Source organism: Ambystoma mexicanum, chromosome 3p, assembly GCF_040938575.1.
Source record: "Ambystoma mexicanum isolate Mex_15411 chromosome 3p, UKY_AmexF1_1, whole genome shotgun sequence".
Taxonomy (NCBI): domain Eukaryota; kingdom Metazoa; phylum Chordata; class Amphibia; order Caudata; family Ambystomatidae; genus Ambystoma; species Ambystoma mexicanum.
In genome coordinates, this window is record NC_090925.1 from 849,003,481 (window position 1) to 849,020,374 (window position 16,894).

Consider the following 16,894-nt stretch of genomic DNA (forward strand, 5'->3'; position numbering starts at 1 on the left):
TCTGAACAAGAGTACCAACAGCAACCCCAGACACGTGTTTCGGTCTGGTTGAACCTCATCAGTAGGGTGTAGCTGTACCTCTCTAAGAATAGTGAGCAAGGGGTCCACGTCTGGATTACCCTAGTAACTTAGGGTTAAACCCAAAGTTACTTGAAATATGCAAATAACAAGGGGGGTCTTGGGAGACTCTCTGCCAGACATAAGTCCTGGTTATAAGAGCTTTACCCAGAGTCTTTAGCTCACTATCTTTCACAGAGAAGAAATATCCCAAACATATCAGTCTTTGTCCTGCCCTGGGGCAGTCCAGCACCGAAATGCGAGGCAATTCTCCTCTGAACAAGAGTACCAACAGCAACCCCAGACACGTGTTTTGGTCTGGTTGAACCTCATCAGTAGGGTGTAGGTGTACCTCTCTAAGAATAGTGAGCAAGGGGTCCACGTCTGGATTACCCTAGTAACTTAGGGTTAGACCCAAAGTTACTTGAAATATGCAAATAACAAGGGGGGTCCTGGGAGACTCTCTGCCAGACATACGTCCTGGTTACAAGAGCTTTACCCAGAGTCTTTAGCTCACTATCTTTCACAGAGAAGAAATATCCCAAATATATCAGTCTTTGCTGTTCTGTCCAACCCACCTACAATGGGGGTAGACCCCTCTATGGGGCATTCAGTGTTGGAAAGTCCGCCTGTGGCGGTTACGGATGCAGGGTCACACTCCACAATATTTGCTCCTGTTCCTGGGCCAGCAGATCAAAGGAGGTATGCAGTCCTGCAGCCTCAGGCAGTGCCAGCACAGCAAGGTGCACATCACCTTGCCCCAACCAGGTGTGGTGCCCACCAACACGGTGGCCGTGCGCCACCAGGCAATACTGTGTGGGAGAACTCCATGTACACTATAGCAGCACAACAGAGGGCATTGTGTGAGATGAGGGCTCAGGCCGTGGATAGGGTGGCCACTTCCATTCTCCCCCTGAAAAGCAGGTGGAGCTCCAGCAGCAGGCAACAGAGTCCATTTGCCACTCACACAGGGAGGACATGTTGGCGTCCAACAGGGACCGACGGGCTGGACTGGAGACTCTGCGCACAGCCATATCTGCAGAGTCACAAGCCCACAGGGATGCCCTGAGGTTAGAACACAGGTCCCTCAGAGATACTCTGGGTGAACTTGAGGTGTCCCGTAGTACTAGGTCAGAACAGCAGCTGGAGCAGCTGACACGCACACTCTCAGCTTAGCTTCAGGCAACCCGTGAGGAGATCCGGGCATCACACGAGGCCTTGCAGGCAGAAATGCATGCTACCCGCGAGGTGCTGCATGGGGATCTCCGTACCATCATCCTGTAGAACCAAACCTTTCAGACCCGCATGCTTGCTGCCATGGAGGAGCATGCCAGGGCTTTGCATGGTCTGCCTCCCATATCACGCCCACCTTCTGATGTACCACCAGAGGGTGATGACAGCGAAGGCAGTTCTCCCACTGTAGGGTAGCCGTGCAGGCCATGAGCCCATGCAGGTTTTTTTCTCTCAACATCCACGCATGTGGGTGTTGGGGTGCACCCTGTATCACGTCCCTCCTGGGTGCCCCCCCTGGTCCACACATGGCCATTTTTGAATTTTGATTTTTGATTTTTATTTTTTGGGTTTTTTCACATTACATTCCAATTTGCTAAATGAAATTACTATTTAATTCATTTGTTATCTTTATTTCTTCTTCTTTTCTATATTTTTTATTTTCATTTTATTTTGATTCTTAATTTGGTATTTTGATTTTCATACATTTATTTTTATTTGGTTATGTTTCTGCTTTTTACTTTATTCTTTTATTTGTTTTTTTTACTTTACATTTACTTTGCCTTTTTCTATATTTGATTTGCATTTACATTTTTGTTAAAAACCATTTTCTTTCAGATTGTGAAATAATGTTACAGTGTGTTGCTTTGTGTGGCTCCCGTAGGCATCCACTGTGTACTCCAGCTGGGCACATGCAGGCTTGTCCTGTCTTTGGGTTAGAAACTTGGGATGCTGACAAACACACCCCTCTTGCTTCCCCTTTCCATGGGCTCACAAAGGGTGTGACCAAGTGACAGTAATTTACACAGAGGCATTGGCCTCCCATAAGTTGTGTGGGCAGTCTGTAGTCCAAACTGTGTATACTTCCCTAATGGGGATTGTTGTTCATTTCTCCACTGCATGGTGGATTTCTGTATGGTTTTACATACAGGACTTTTTGCATGTATACATGTAGCTTCTTCATGCCTTAACCAGCCCGTCTCCTTTGCAGATGCAGTTCATGTTGTATGCTGTACACTGCCACATTTGCCTACCAGCAACATTCTGCAGTTGGAAGGGGTGGATGTGCTGCCTTAGTCAGGTTATGACACTTGCACTACTTTAATGTTTTACTGTCATATGTTGCCACTCTTGGATCCTGTACTGATGTTTTGTCTTCCTGGTGAGTATTTGTTAATGTGTGCCATTTCTTTTCATTGGTGAGAGGCAATTGTCTGTGGGCTGTTTCCATTTGGGAGGGTGCACTTTGTGACATTTGTGTCATGTGATGTGCATTAATTTGATTGCTTTCACATCACATGCCATGCCATGGTGTGTTGGGTAGCTGAGATGGGGTTAGGGAGGGGTTGGGTGACATGCCACTATTTTTTTGTAGTGTTTTGCAAGGGGGTAGTCCTTCATGCTGCCTGAATGTGTGGCTTTTACTGACACAGCATTGGGTGTGTTTAAGTAGCTAGGGATGCACACAATGTAGCACTTCCAGGTGAACAATCTCAGGGTGGTATGGTTGTGACAGTTGACTGTCCCTTTTGTCATCATCATAAATTGTCAGCTGGTATGTGCCAGGCCTGTGTGCGCTTCGCAGGGATGGGATTTTAGGTGAAGACATTTGCCACAAGCTGGGTACGGGCTGCCTCACCACGTGCCCTTTCACCTCCCATGCGCAGCAGCCGTGCATGTGGTTGGGGATGTGGGGGCACCACCATGTCCACCGGCACGCCACGCCGGGTTGCAACATTGTGCAGGACACATGCTGCCACTATGATCCTGCACACTACTGGGGGCGCATATAGCAGTTGCCCACAAGAGCGGTCAAGGGAGCAAAAGCGTGACTTCAGTACTCCAAATGTGCGCTCCACTATGCCCCGGGTTGCAATATGGGCTGTGTTGTATCTTACCTCGGGTGGTGTGGTGGGGTTCCGTATTGGCGTCATCATGTAGGTGCTCAGAGGGTAGGCACTGTCCCCTGGGGAGGTGATAATGGTTGTCATTAGTGGGGTTTTCCCATTTCTCAGTGTCTGACATGCATGCATGTGCAGAGGCATTTATACTCACCAATTAGCCATGTGACGCCATGCCGCCCAGCTTCCAGGTCCCGGTTTAGCGGTGACATTCGGAATATGAAACTATCATGGCTGGACCCTGGATAGTTGGCATATACTGAGGTGATGATTCCCTTGGCATCACATACAACCTGCACGTTGATGGAATGCCAGTGCTTGCGGTTTCGATAGATGTGCTCAGTGGCCCTGGGAGGACGTAGAGCCACATGGGTACAATCAATGGCACCTAGCACTTTAGGGAAGTGTGCCACCCCGTAAAAGTCCTGGACGACAGCCTGCCTTTCAGCAGGTGCGCTGGACATGTATATGTGCCTGCGGACTGAGGGGCGTGCAGTCATGATAGCCAACACCTGGTGTAGGCAGCATGACTGCATGGCCTATGAGACAACCCCGACTATGGCACTTGTCCGCTGAAATGACTCAGTAGCCAAGAAGTGCAGTACATTGAGCACCTTTTCCAAGGGGCTCAGTGATTGGGAGCACAGGGTGGGGGATGTGAGGTCATCCTCCCACTCCCTTACCAGTTCTAGGATTATTTGTGGTGGAAACCTGTACCTCCCATACACCTGGTCATCAGGCATCCCAAAAAGGCTGGTCCTGGGTAAAATAATGCGGGGCCTGGCTATCCTCCTCCTACTGCGGTGTACCACGACCACTGCTGCAAGGAACTGTATATTCATCCTTGCATATTAGCTTTTTTGTTGTTTGCGCGCACTTTTATGCTGCGCAGGGCTGCTTTGCCTGCTTCCTGCTGGCATACGTGTTTCCGGATTAGTGCGTCTTTTTTGGCGCACAGATTTCCCCTGTTCGATTCCATGAATACGTGTTGTTAGCACGCCTGTGGGCGTTGCGAGCATTTACCTCCAGTACTTCCCCCGTAATGCCCACATTTTCACGTGTTGTTCCCCATTCCTGCGTGTTACGGCCCGTGTTCCGCCCACTTTTCTTGTATGCACTACACGATGTGCGCTTTCCTTGTGCGCCGTTTAGTGACGTGTGTGCCTGCGTGCACCACCCACGGATTTGGTTCACATCCCAGGTTTTACACGCGCAGCGCATTCCATGAATCGATGAACAGCTGCGTGCGCCGATTTAGCACGCGTGCGCTGCGATTTTCACACTTGCGCTCCCCTTTTCGACGCACGTTTATTCCATGAATTACCCTGTAAAAGTCTATTTAAGGTATTCAGCTCACACTGTTTGCTACTTCAAAACAACTCTACTTCCTAATATTTCCACATAGGTAAATATTAATAGTGACAGTTCATATAATGGATCTCACAGTTTATTTCTCGCCTGCCTTACTCATGGCAACATATTTTTAACTTCCCATGATGACATTGCGTATTGACTCAATCTTTAGTATTTTCGGTAATATCACGGATGTCACTAATTATGCAAATAAGGCGGGGGCCGCACACACCTTTTGCCCTCCAGGGCCCTGCAGATCCTAGGGCCAGTCCTGACCGCACATATCTGTGTGCATGCCTTCAAGTGGGGGTTTAAAACGTGAGCAATGTCAAGTCACCCATCCAATATAGAAACACATGCCTGCATACACAAATGTTCTAATTCACAATACGTATACCGATGCCAGGCGCGGTGCTACCTAAAGCCCCTCTAGGAATCCACTACAAGAGCAAGCCACGACCTGCCAAGAAATCCAGTCACGTGTACCTTGTGCAACCCATACAGCCATCAGTGCAAAAAGACAGAACAAATGGCAGATTAGTTTCCTACCCTAATAGAACTCAATTATAACAGACAATTAATATCGGGACATTTGCACTAACAATGTGGTTGCCAACTGGGCCCTTTTTGCCTGGGTTTGCCCTTGTGCACAAGCGATGCTTTTCAAGCGTTGTACACTGCTTCAGTCAGTCTTTTAACTGATGGCACCCCACGTCTGAAATGTGGGAAGCAGCCCAGGTCGAGGATCTGCTATGTGTGTAAAGCCTAGATTTTAAGCTGCCTTTCTCAACAAAATATAATTTGGTGGCCTTATTGCTCTGTAAAAATCATGAATTGGGTCTTGTAAACTTAAACTTACCTTCAGTGAAGAGAAATGGCGTTGAACAGTGGGTATTATGTGGCTTTCCAGGGACTCTATAGAAGCTAGAGTACTCCACCTGGATTAGGTTAGGGAATACTTTAGTAACAATCCCCTCTAAAGGTCAGGTCCTGCGTGGGACTAACAAACAGCCAATCATGTAATATTTATGATGAATGCAATGTCCATTTATTGTACAGATCCCCATTGTTAGCAATCCTTTAAATATTGTGAATTCTCAATTATGGCATTGTGTTCCTTTTTTGGTGCTTTATCATTCCAGAATGAGTTTTCTACAATGGCATGTTTCACACCTATTATTGCACTTGCCAAGGCTGATAATCAGTGTTGCGAAATTTATAAAGATATTGGGCCTCATTACGACTCAGGCGGTAAGGGGTTTACGGCGGCGTAAACAGCGCCGACCCTTACCGCCTGATTCCGAGGTCCCTTAGCGCCATGGAGGTTTTAACACCTGCTTTTAGCAGGTGTTAAAATCCATGGCGCTAAGGGACCTTGATGTTAATTACGCCACCGTAATTTACGGTGGCGTAATTAACGCCTTCCCCACTCCCATTATGCCCTATGGGGTAAAAATGGGAATGGGGAAGGGTAAATGGGGATTGGGGACTTACCGCCCCGCCAACCTCGGAATGGGGCGGTAAGTCCGCCAACCACCATGGCGTAAACGTAGTTTACGCCATGGTGGTAAAGGTACGACCCAGGCGGTAACTTACCGCCTGGGTCGGAATGAGGCGCATTGTGCTCGGTCAAAACAATTGAATACTAAAGAAAATATATTTACATACTATACATTTTAAAGTATATCAAATTGGATACAGCCACGACATCAAGATTATTTTGCTAAATATTTAAGGAGTGTAATAGGGAACCCATTTGTGTGGCGAGCCAGCATGAAAACTGTGAACAATCTCATGTTGAATGCAAGAGTATAACCCCAATAAATGCTTTGGTACCACCGTAAATAAAAAAAAAAGGATACATTTTATTGAGGAATGGGACTTGCTGGCTGCAAACGGAATTGTGTATGGAGATTTGGTGCAGATGCCAACCTGCAAAAGAGGAGCTCAGATGTCTACCATTGATTTATCTCGATCAATGTTTAGATTATGTAATCGATTTGAGAATAAACCAACAAAGGATGGATCACAATCTACTTATGGCAACGTTTGAATTGTACACTAAACGGATAGACTCTGATGGATTTCAGAAATTGGTAGCGAGTAACAGTGGAACTTATGTTAACATGGTCAGCAGGGGGGAGAGGGGATTCATTTAACGAGGAAATTGGAAAATGCCATTAATAAGGCACCTAAAGCTAAAATCGTTGCAGGTTGTACAAGCTCATGTTTTCAGGATTTTATATGGGACAGGGAAATGCACCCCACAATAAGAAAACTACACATGCACATTGCTTTGATTGGTTAGTATGGGATTGAAAGAAAAAAATATAGGGCTACTCTTAAACAATTACGTCTGAAGCATTATGAATCAGACATATATTATCAACAGAAGCAGGAACAGATAAGAGCATATACAAATTGGCTATGGAACCACAGATTCGTGTTGGTACAGCAAGATAGTGAAGAGATGCTGCAGTCCTTGGTCCAAACTAACATGCATCATTTTTGGACTATCCTAAATGAATTAAGCTGTGGTCAAATTGAATCACAAAGTAATGGGGTTAATGAAACTGATTGGCAAGTACACTGGGCTGATATGTATCAGAAAGCTCCTTACAATGAGAAATTGAAATTGAATTTGTCTCTATTGGATGTTGGTTTTGAACAAGATGATATTAAACATCTGATTATGAAAGCCTCAGGATCTAACGCTGCTGGGCCAAACGGCCTCACTAACTCGCTTTTCAAACAGAATAATGAACTGTGGATATTAATACTTACACTACTCTTTACCAACATCTTTAATACAATATGCCGGAGTCCTGGAAAGAAACAATTATTATTCCAGTGTTTAAAAAGAGCCAGGACTCCAATCCGAACAATTATCGGCCCATTGCCCTTTTAGACTCTGAAAGCAACATTTTTGCAGCACTAATTTTGGAAAAATTGGAAGTGTGGGTAACAGAAAATAACATCTTACCAACATTTCTATGTGGTTTTAGAAAGGGCATTGAATGGATTCATCCTATCAGTTTTAAAAGCTGGAACCATGCCACGGGACAACTCTTCATCAACTTCAGTATATGTTGCTTTGATAGACTTCTCAAAGTCATTTGACATGGCCAATAAGCATCTGCTCTGGGAGAAATTGAGAAAGTGGGGGATACCACTGTCGATGTTATCATCTGTGAAAGTCAGATTGGACATGAAGGGTTCACTCACTGATAATTTCCCCACATCCAAGGGGCTACGCCAGGGTTGCATACTTGCACCTTATTTATTTAACTTATACTTAGCTGATTTGGATGAAGCACTGGGGAGCGCCACACTGAGTCCTAAAATTGGGGCACACAGAACCAGTTGGTTATCCTATGCAGATGACGTGGCCCTTTTGGATGGTTCACCGATAGGACTCCAGAGGCTACTTAAAGCATTGAGTAATTACTCAAAAACGAACAATTTAATTGTAAATCAAAAGAAACGTCAAATGATTACGTTGAGTAATAGTAGGAAGGAAACCAGTAAAGTGAAATGGCCTATCGATGATATTTGCAAGGAATCCAGGAGGGAGGTTATCTATTTGGGATTTAATCTAACCAAACAGTATAACAAGGTGGTGACGATTCAAAACATCGAAAGCAAAATAGATCAACTAACATTCCAAATGAGGCACATTTTTGTAAGGTTCTGTAAATTCTCAATCAAGCCTCGAATAAAGTTTTATTTCAGAAAGGTAATCCCAAAAATCTTGCATGGAAAGGAGATAGAGTCAACGGCGTATGACATTCCATGGGATAGATTGGAGGGCAGACTCTGGAAGAAAGTTCTGGGTCTGCCACCCTCTCTTCCCATGGCATCATTACAATTTGAACTTGGTATTCTGTCATTACGCTTCTGGTTCAACTGGCATGTAATATCTATTGTTAGTAAAATCTTTTTTCCCCAAATCCAATTCCTTGTTCACAAATCTTCACAATAGTATAACTAATACAACTTCCCCTTTCTTGAAAGTAATGGAGCATTGTGATTACATGAAAATCCTCTCTGTTTTTTTAAAAATAATGTAAGGGATTGGATTGGATTTCTACAATAAACCAAACTAGAGGCTATAAAGTATATGCCACATTCTCAATTGTGGATAAAGCCTTGGGGGAACTGCCGAAATACTTTAAAATCTCCTCCCCACAGCGGAAATTCAGTATGTCTGTGCTAGATATGTTGATAAATCGAATAATGTCTGTTCCCATTGTCACAACCTAAGAGACCCTGAAACTCTGAATATCTGTTGGCGGAATGCCCTAAATTAGCCGCACTTAGAACAAGCACTTGGGTAATTTTTAATCAGAATAAGGATGTATATCCAGATGATCTTTGGAACGGAATGTGTGTGGGAAGTAAACAGTTTTTAAGGTTTGTAATTGTAAAAATGTTGGATGAATTGGGTTTATCAAATCTGATAAGGAATAATGAATGCAATGTATTTTAAAATGGGTTTTATTTGATATTCTTTTTCCTTCTTTCCTGTTTGTTTTTTAGGATGTAGGGAAATTAATCTGTTCATGTAAGTGCTTTTCTTTCTTTTTGTTCTTTGTCTTAATTGTTTAAGGATTGTACATAAATTGTTGTATTTTATGATTTGTGAAAGATCAAATATTTGATCAAAACACAATAAAACTTTTTTTTTTAAACTGAAAAATATTCTGCGCGAGATTTGGAGATTCATAATTTATTCAGGAATTCATATTTTCTATTACTCAAAGTCTGGCAATAGAGAGTCATGAGTTTATTAATGGCACAGAGGTGAGTATTATGCACTTCCTACTCTTTGTATTACTTTTATGGCAGCAAGAAAAAATTCTATCAAAAATTGTCTGGACCGGCCAGTTCACATGATCAATCACATTATTACCCCACAATCACTCATGAATGAATCAATCTCATGATAAACCCCCAGACCAAAACAGTGTCCTGTTGTCTTTAGCATGCAATGGTGGCTTACAGAGATGCAGCATTGAATTTGAATCTGCTACCATCTAAATATGTTTGTGGATATAATAAAGCATTGAATTTGGAATGCATGAACTTATCGTCGGCATTCAATGTGTAGTTTGGACCAAGCATTAGGCCACACTTGAGAATAACAGATGATTTACTATACCCAATAAATGGGCTTTATACTGAGAATATAGCCTAGGTTAGGTATGGTAATCAACGGCTACTTACCCGTACATTCCCAATAACATCGGGGGTATGACAGTGGAGCATTTTGGAACCTCTGCTTTTAAGTTATATATCAATGAACTGACATCAGTTTAAGTGACTGTGAGCTCAGATGTTCTGTATGTGATTGAGCATTGTCTGCTTATATTATACAGACACAACAGCACTACTGCATATGAATGTAAAATCAGACAAAAGGAGTCAGGAGTCATATAGGGAATGAACAAAGCAAGACAACATTTATTGTCTGGTTGCAACCATCATAAACAGATAGCATCCTATCAACCCACCACCTGAACTCCTGCTCGCCTTCCCTTATACACCCTCATGGTCTTGTCCTCTTACATTGGTTTTACATCCGTTTAGGTATCCCCACCCCCTTTTATAACAATAGCGCATACTGTAAACAATCATAGTTTTCGTCTATCCATCTGGGACTGCCTTGTTCTTCACTTCCGGGTCAGTCGCACTAGTCGCAAGACATTCAGTGTAGTCCTCCTCGGGTGGGGGGTTTTGGGCACACTGCCCCAAATGCATATCCGGTCAAGAATAGTAACCCCATTGTCCAAGGAGTTTTCAACCAGTACAATCCAATATGGAGGTATTGGTGGTCTTCCCCCTGTGCACCTGAGAGCTCCCAAAAGCGCTGCCTCTGCAGTCCTTCAGCGCATGTCCATTTAGTAGAAGCTCTTGGTGCAAGTATAACCAAAAGCCAATAGGTGGGGATGTCCTATCCAATGTCTGTTTATAAAAATAAAAATAAATATAAAGGCGTATACATAATTACAATACTGCAGGTATAGAATGGTGTTCCTGGACTCATCCGATTTCATGGGTTGTTTGCCCATCATGATCACAGTAATTGAATAGCTTTATTATGGTGACATTTTACAGTACAGGTCAGATTCCCCCTCCCTCGGGGTAAATCAGCATTAGCAGGCATTTCATAAAAAGTTATATTTTATTTCTTAACGGAACTGTAAATATAAGTCTATTGGAACATCATTGGCAGGCGGGCTCCCACTTCCACAGTGTCAATATTGTGATCATCTGAGGCTGATGTTCTCAGAGAATAGAGAGAGGACTGCCCGAGTTGCCAAGTCACTTCTGCTCTTTTGTGGTTTCCTCATAGCTCCTTTTTAAGACTTGTTGCCCCAGTTCTTGAAATCTTTCGGCAAAGGCCCGATTTTGGCCATGTATGGCACAAAGCTTTGAGGTGGAACCAGGATTGAGGGAATTCAAAAGATAGAAAATGCTTTTCTCTGACATCTTCTGGGAACATCTTCCCAATCAACTTTGATTTATGTTGTTCACCTGGAACTGAATATACCCTGTATTACAGGCTCAGTCCTACTCCTACCCCAGGATCTGTGGTCCTCCATATGGACAACCAAAAGAAACACACTGGCACATGTTTTACCCAGGGGTCTATTGAGCAGCTTCATAGTTGATCATGACTAATGTGTATTAAATGTTTGTCGTTGTATTTTGAGGGCAAGATATGGTGGGGTAATTCAGGTTCCTTTACAAAAGAAACGAGTTTTGCTCCTAAAATGACGCATTAAACATATTGCAGCTCGGGAGAGAAGCAAAAGAAGAATGACACCCATTGATAAAAGTATATTTACCTCTGGCCCCAGCCACGGGCCTGAGTAAGTATCCACTTGCCATGAAGCACCACAAAAGGCCATCTTTGTTAGCATCGATATGCCTCAACGGATTGCTCTTGCAAGCTGGGACAGCCAGGAGGGACCAATGTAAGGACAATGGTGGCGACGCAATGTGCATGTGCTGCTCTGTCACTTGAGTGACAGTTATGCGCGTTATTATTTTCTGCCTAACACAATTAGAAGTTTCAGTTTTAAAACCGTTTCTTAGAGAAAGAGGGTATCATCAGTGTCAAACAGCTTTGTTTTGTCTTCTTTTAAAGCTGGATTTGCCAACTTGTATTGTAATGGAAGATTTTGTAAATGGCTCATTATATATCAGAAATTACCATATGAAAATTCCGTGAATGTACATTTTTTCATCCTTTGTATACCATGTATTTTTTCTAGCAATTTTTGTTTTGATGCTATTTTATAAAGTTTGAAAACGTGCCGATGTGATTGTGTTTATCAAATTTCTGAGTTCCTAAATAAAGCTTAAAGGAATTGTCAACCCGGCACTGTTCTTCAATAAATCATCAGTGCACCGACTGCGCACCTCGTAGCTATGTATTATAACTGTTTGCTTTGGAACATCACTTCCATTTCGATGCCTTTAACACTGCGCCCACGACCATCTTGTGGCAACAGACAGTCAGACATGGCTGAGATATGGTCGCAGCAAAAAACAGAACACATGCCGCGGCTTCAGTCACCTTCGGCTATCATAGAGATACACACATTCAACGCATTTACGCAACCACGAGGACAGATGGAAAGGCGGGAGACGCACTTGCCTGCAAAGCACAACAACACAGGTTGGCACACTTTGTAATAGAATCATTTTTTTTTCAAAGATATAATTTCTCATATAAATAAAAGTAAACTCAGTAATTTTAGTATTCGTATTACTGTGCCGTTGTAGAAATAGTTCACTCTTACTAAGTAGCTAATATTTGATACCAGCAACACAGGACAGTTATCATTCTCCACAAGTAAATACAAATATGCAACCCTTTATCGGCCATGATCTGTTCATGGTCTACAACCACGTTTCAGTGAATAGTGAAGTTTAATGGTAACACGCCTGCGGTGTGTGGTGAGAGTGTTTCAGAATGAGTGCCAGGCATTTCACATTCCAGGTGTGTGTTATTTTGGTATGCTTCCTGGCATTAAGGTGCCACACCAGCATTCTTGTGTTGAATTGCTCAATGCTCTGCCTCTCTGCCCCTCCTAGAACCACAAGTGCTCTCCCTAGTGTCCCAATTCGCTAATGCTGACCCTTGCTAAGATCCTAGACAGAGCATACAGGTGTAGTGTGCTGATTACAAGTCCAAGTGATAACGTTGGTTGGTGATGTATTGCAACGATTAGAACACATTCCCAATCTGCAAACAGTCTTGAACCAAATCCTCATCATGGTTTATTCAACATATGGCTAGACTGCCCAACCAACAAACGTTTACCTTCTCCAGCTACATGGACAGTTTGAGCATCACTCATGCGGGTGGCTGTGCACTGGATGCATGGACGTTATTTCATCAAAGTGATAGGGGTAGCGGAAGTGATGTCACACGCCCCTTGACCTTTGATGACATCACATAAGTGATGCCATTTGACCCACCTCGAAGTGACATCACAGGAGCGATAGAACACAACCTTTCGCCCCTTGACAAAACAGGAAGTGGCATCAGATAGCATTGTTCCTAAGTGCACTACGAAAAATATGGTTACGATATCACTATAATGTGACATACATTTCATACAAGTATGGATCACCATATGTATCGTTAATATCAGTGTTTATGGGCCCATATTACTGTGAATGCAAACAGACGTCCAAGGCCAAATGATAATGATGTGTTATTATATAGCACTTACACTCAAGCGCTTTATATAGAACAAATATACATACAATATCACCCAGCCTGTGTTGGTACTCATTTATCAACCTCAGAAGGTTGAAAGGCTGAGTTGTCTTTGCCGGGATTCGAACCTGCAACTTGCAGATCACACACACCCCGCAGGAACGATCAATCAACCCACTGAGCTATCTTACCAGCTATTGTACAATGAGAAATTACAAGTCTGAATGTTCTCAAAGTCAGAAAACAAATTACACTCTGTAGTGGATACTGTCTGAAAGATTTGACAATAAAACTGAGTTGTATGGATACCATTAAACTGGTAACTGAGATTTAACAGCAGGCCAGTTCATCTGCAGGTCTGGTGCAAAGTTGGCCACATGTCCAGCCTGTGTGGATCTACTTTTCAAGCTTCAGAGGTGGGCAAAATTCATACCATTGGGAGGCTTCATAACTGTGTATTAAAGAATTTAGAGTAGCACAGGGAAAGCAGCGCACTCACACGGCATCCCGTTCTCTGGGCACTCCTTACCGCCTACATGCAAACAAACATCCTGAACAGCATGCCAGGGAGATAGGAAAGATAGACACATTACAACAAAGAATTAATTGTGGCATAATGAAATCAAGGGCCACTTTATGCTATGGTCAAACATTTCTACACTGTACACAAGCTTTTAGGTACAAGGATTTTAACAAGTGACCGAGGACACTGAGATGGAGTGTCTTGTGATGATCGTAATGGAGAAAACGGCAGAAAAAACATGCTATAATTGCAACTTGCGCAAAGCAAAATACATGGTCCAAAATGGATGCTTATTCTACTCTAAATGCTTTTTGGAAGATTTTGTCTGCATTGTGAATTTGAGGTTTTTAAGAACAGACTAAATCAGTGACTCACCCCCTGAAGCGGGCCTGAAATAAACCTTGAATGAGTCTAGCAATTATTGTATAGCATTCTAGAAAGACACATTGTCATGCCTATTCTTTCCCATTAAGGGTCACTGCTCAAAGTGTTAAGCTTGTGGAACCCCCTGTTTTGTTAAGAGGCCTGAACAAGAAAGCCAGCCACTCCATAAACAAAGAGCCGCATGGTGTTAGCCGTAGCCCAGGCGCTTCCGTTTTTATTTTATTTTTTTATTTTATTTTATTATTTTTGTACAGGTAGCAAGGGAGAACACAAGGTTCGCAGCTGCAACCCCTGGTGACCCCCAAATGACATCACTGTCTTGTGATGACAGTAACAAAGACAACGGCATAAAACCAACATGCTATAACTGCAACTTGCAAAAAGCAAAATACATAGCCCGAAAGGGATGCTTATTCTACTCTAAATGTTTTTTGGAAGATTTTGTCTGCATTGTGAATTTGAGGTGTTTAAGAACAGACTAACTCAGTGACTCATCCCCTGAAGCGTGCCTGAAATAAACCTTTAATGAGTTTAGCAATTATTGTATAGCATTCTAGAAAGACACATTGTTATTCCGATTCTTTCTTATTTAGGGTCACTGCTCAAAGTGTTAAGCTTGTGGAACCCCCTGTTTTATTTAAGAGGCCTGAACAAGAAAGCCAGCCACTCCATAAACAAAGAGTCACATGGCGCTAGCCATAGCCCAGGCGCTTCCGTTTTTATTTTATTTTTTATTTTATTTTGTTATTTTTTTACAGGTAGCAAGGGAAAACACAAGGTTCGAGCTGCAACCCCTGGTGACCCCCAAATGACATCACTGACTGGATGCTATTAAAAAGGCCAGTCTCACCTTCTTGAACATCATAGCCACACCTTTCCTTGGGCTGTCTCTAATCGACTTTTAACAATGCTTTACAGAACTGACATATATATATATGACCCAAATGTTCAATGTCGAAAATGCTACCATCACCATCAAACCTATGAATGGAGTGCTGCTCCTTAAGTTTGATGAAGCCACTAATTCGACAGTTGGACTCCCTGGACTCCGCACTACCAAAATACTAGATGCCTTGTCCCACAATTAAACAATTTCTGCAAAGATAAGAACATGTTATGACGAGGACCCCACCCTTCCACCCTTTCCAAACAAGGAAACTGGAAATGTTCAATAAAGATGATACGTTGAACTGTGCAAGGCATCACTAAGGTTACCATACTATCATCAAACAAAAAACATGAAGGTTTCTCCATATCCACATCTATAAAGCACCCAACAAATCATCCTAATTCATCTGCGTATGTGAAGATCTCTTAAATCCACTCAATGGCCTATCCACTAAATCACTTCCCAGAAACTAGCTGAGGAGCTTTTATTTTCAGGAATAGATCAAAACTATTCAAAATAACGCAAAAAACTGTCCAGATCAGCCGACGGCATTCCTAACATTTCCCGAAATACACTTTTGCTTAATAGTTTTGCCAAATATTTTTTTCTGCAAGAATGCAGATGGTAAGTTTGGATTAAGACATATAAAAGGGGGAGGGTGGTTTTCTGCTGCTTTTTACACTAAAAAAGTAGTAAAATCGGCAAAAAAGTATTTTTGGTGAAAACAAAATCAGTAAAACCTCATGGATCCCATCAGACTGCCCCCAACCTCTGAGCTCAAATTCTTGGTCTCTTTCTAAATCTTTCATTACATTTCAATGGCAGTTTTCACAAAAATGGTCACTAAAATGAATACCTCATCAGAACAAGTGATTGTCAGTTCTTCTAGCACTATAAAAGAAAACATAACAGACCATATTCTATACGGCTGATATTGTCACTAGAACAAGAATCAGAAGTTCGTGTCACTATTAAGATGGAATAGATTAACATAGATCAAACTATATCCTTACAGGTTGAATAAAAAAATAAATCTACCATTACTTCTGACACCAAATGCAGTTGACACTTTCTTTGATCTGGTGAGTGAAGAAAATCCACAAATAATTTTAGGAGCTTCCATCAATGAGACCTAAAGTTAGTGGTATCAATTTATTATTAGAATCTTTATCAGAATACTTGGGCACATATTTAAATCCAATGGTACAACTATAACCCTTGTAGACAAGGGATTCGATGCGCATGCCGAAAAAGCTACCTGACTACAATAGAACTTACCAAAATAGACATCCAAACATTGGGATTCAGATAGAACCTATCAAATTAGACAGTTCTAAGACTACTGGAACCACCTAGGAACTCTTTTTCACAAAAATATTCCTAAAGAACACAAGTTGTTGATTAACATAGATATGTGCTATATTATTTGCACATTCTGAACACTTTTTTGCTTTTCCACGTTACATGTTCCATTTTAGAATTTCTTTCCACAACACTATGTTTAAGTTGTATTGTTTTGTCAAAAACACTATGATTTGCTTTTGTTTGTAATCAATGAAAAAATGTTTTGTACATATTTGTAAGTGTGTGTTTTCAATACAAGTTATTTATTTTCACAGCCCCTCGTGTGTATGTGGGTTTTCCTTCTGGACATTTTCTTTGGGACAATCTTTCCAAGATATATTCTATTAGTAAAATCAACCAAGGTTCCTTGATATTACAAATTAGTCACGCTTTATTCAATGACAAATAATTAGGATGAACCTTTTTCAGTAGCAGTACTACTTTCTTTGTATCAGGTTACAATGGGATGACAACTA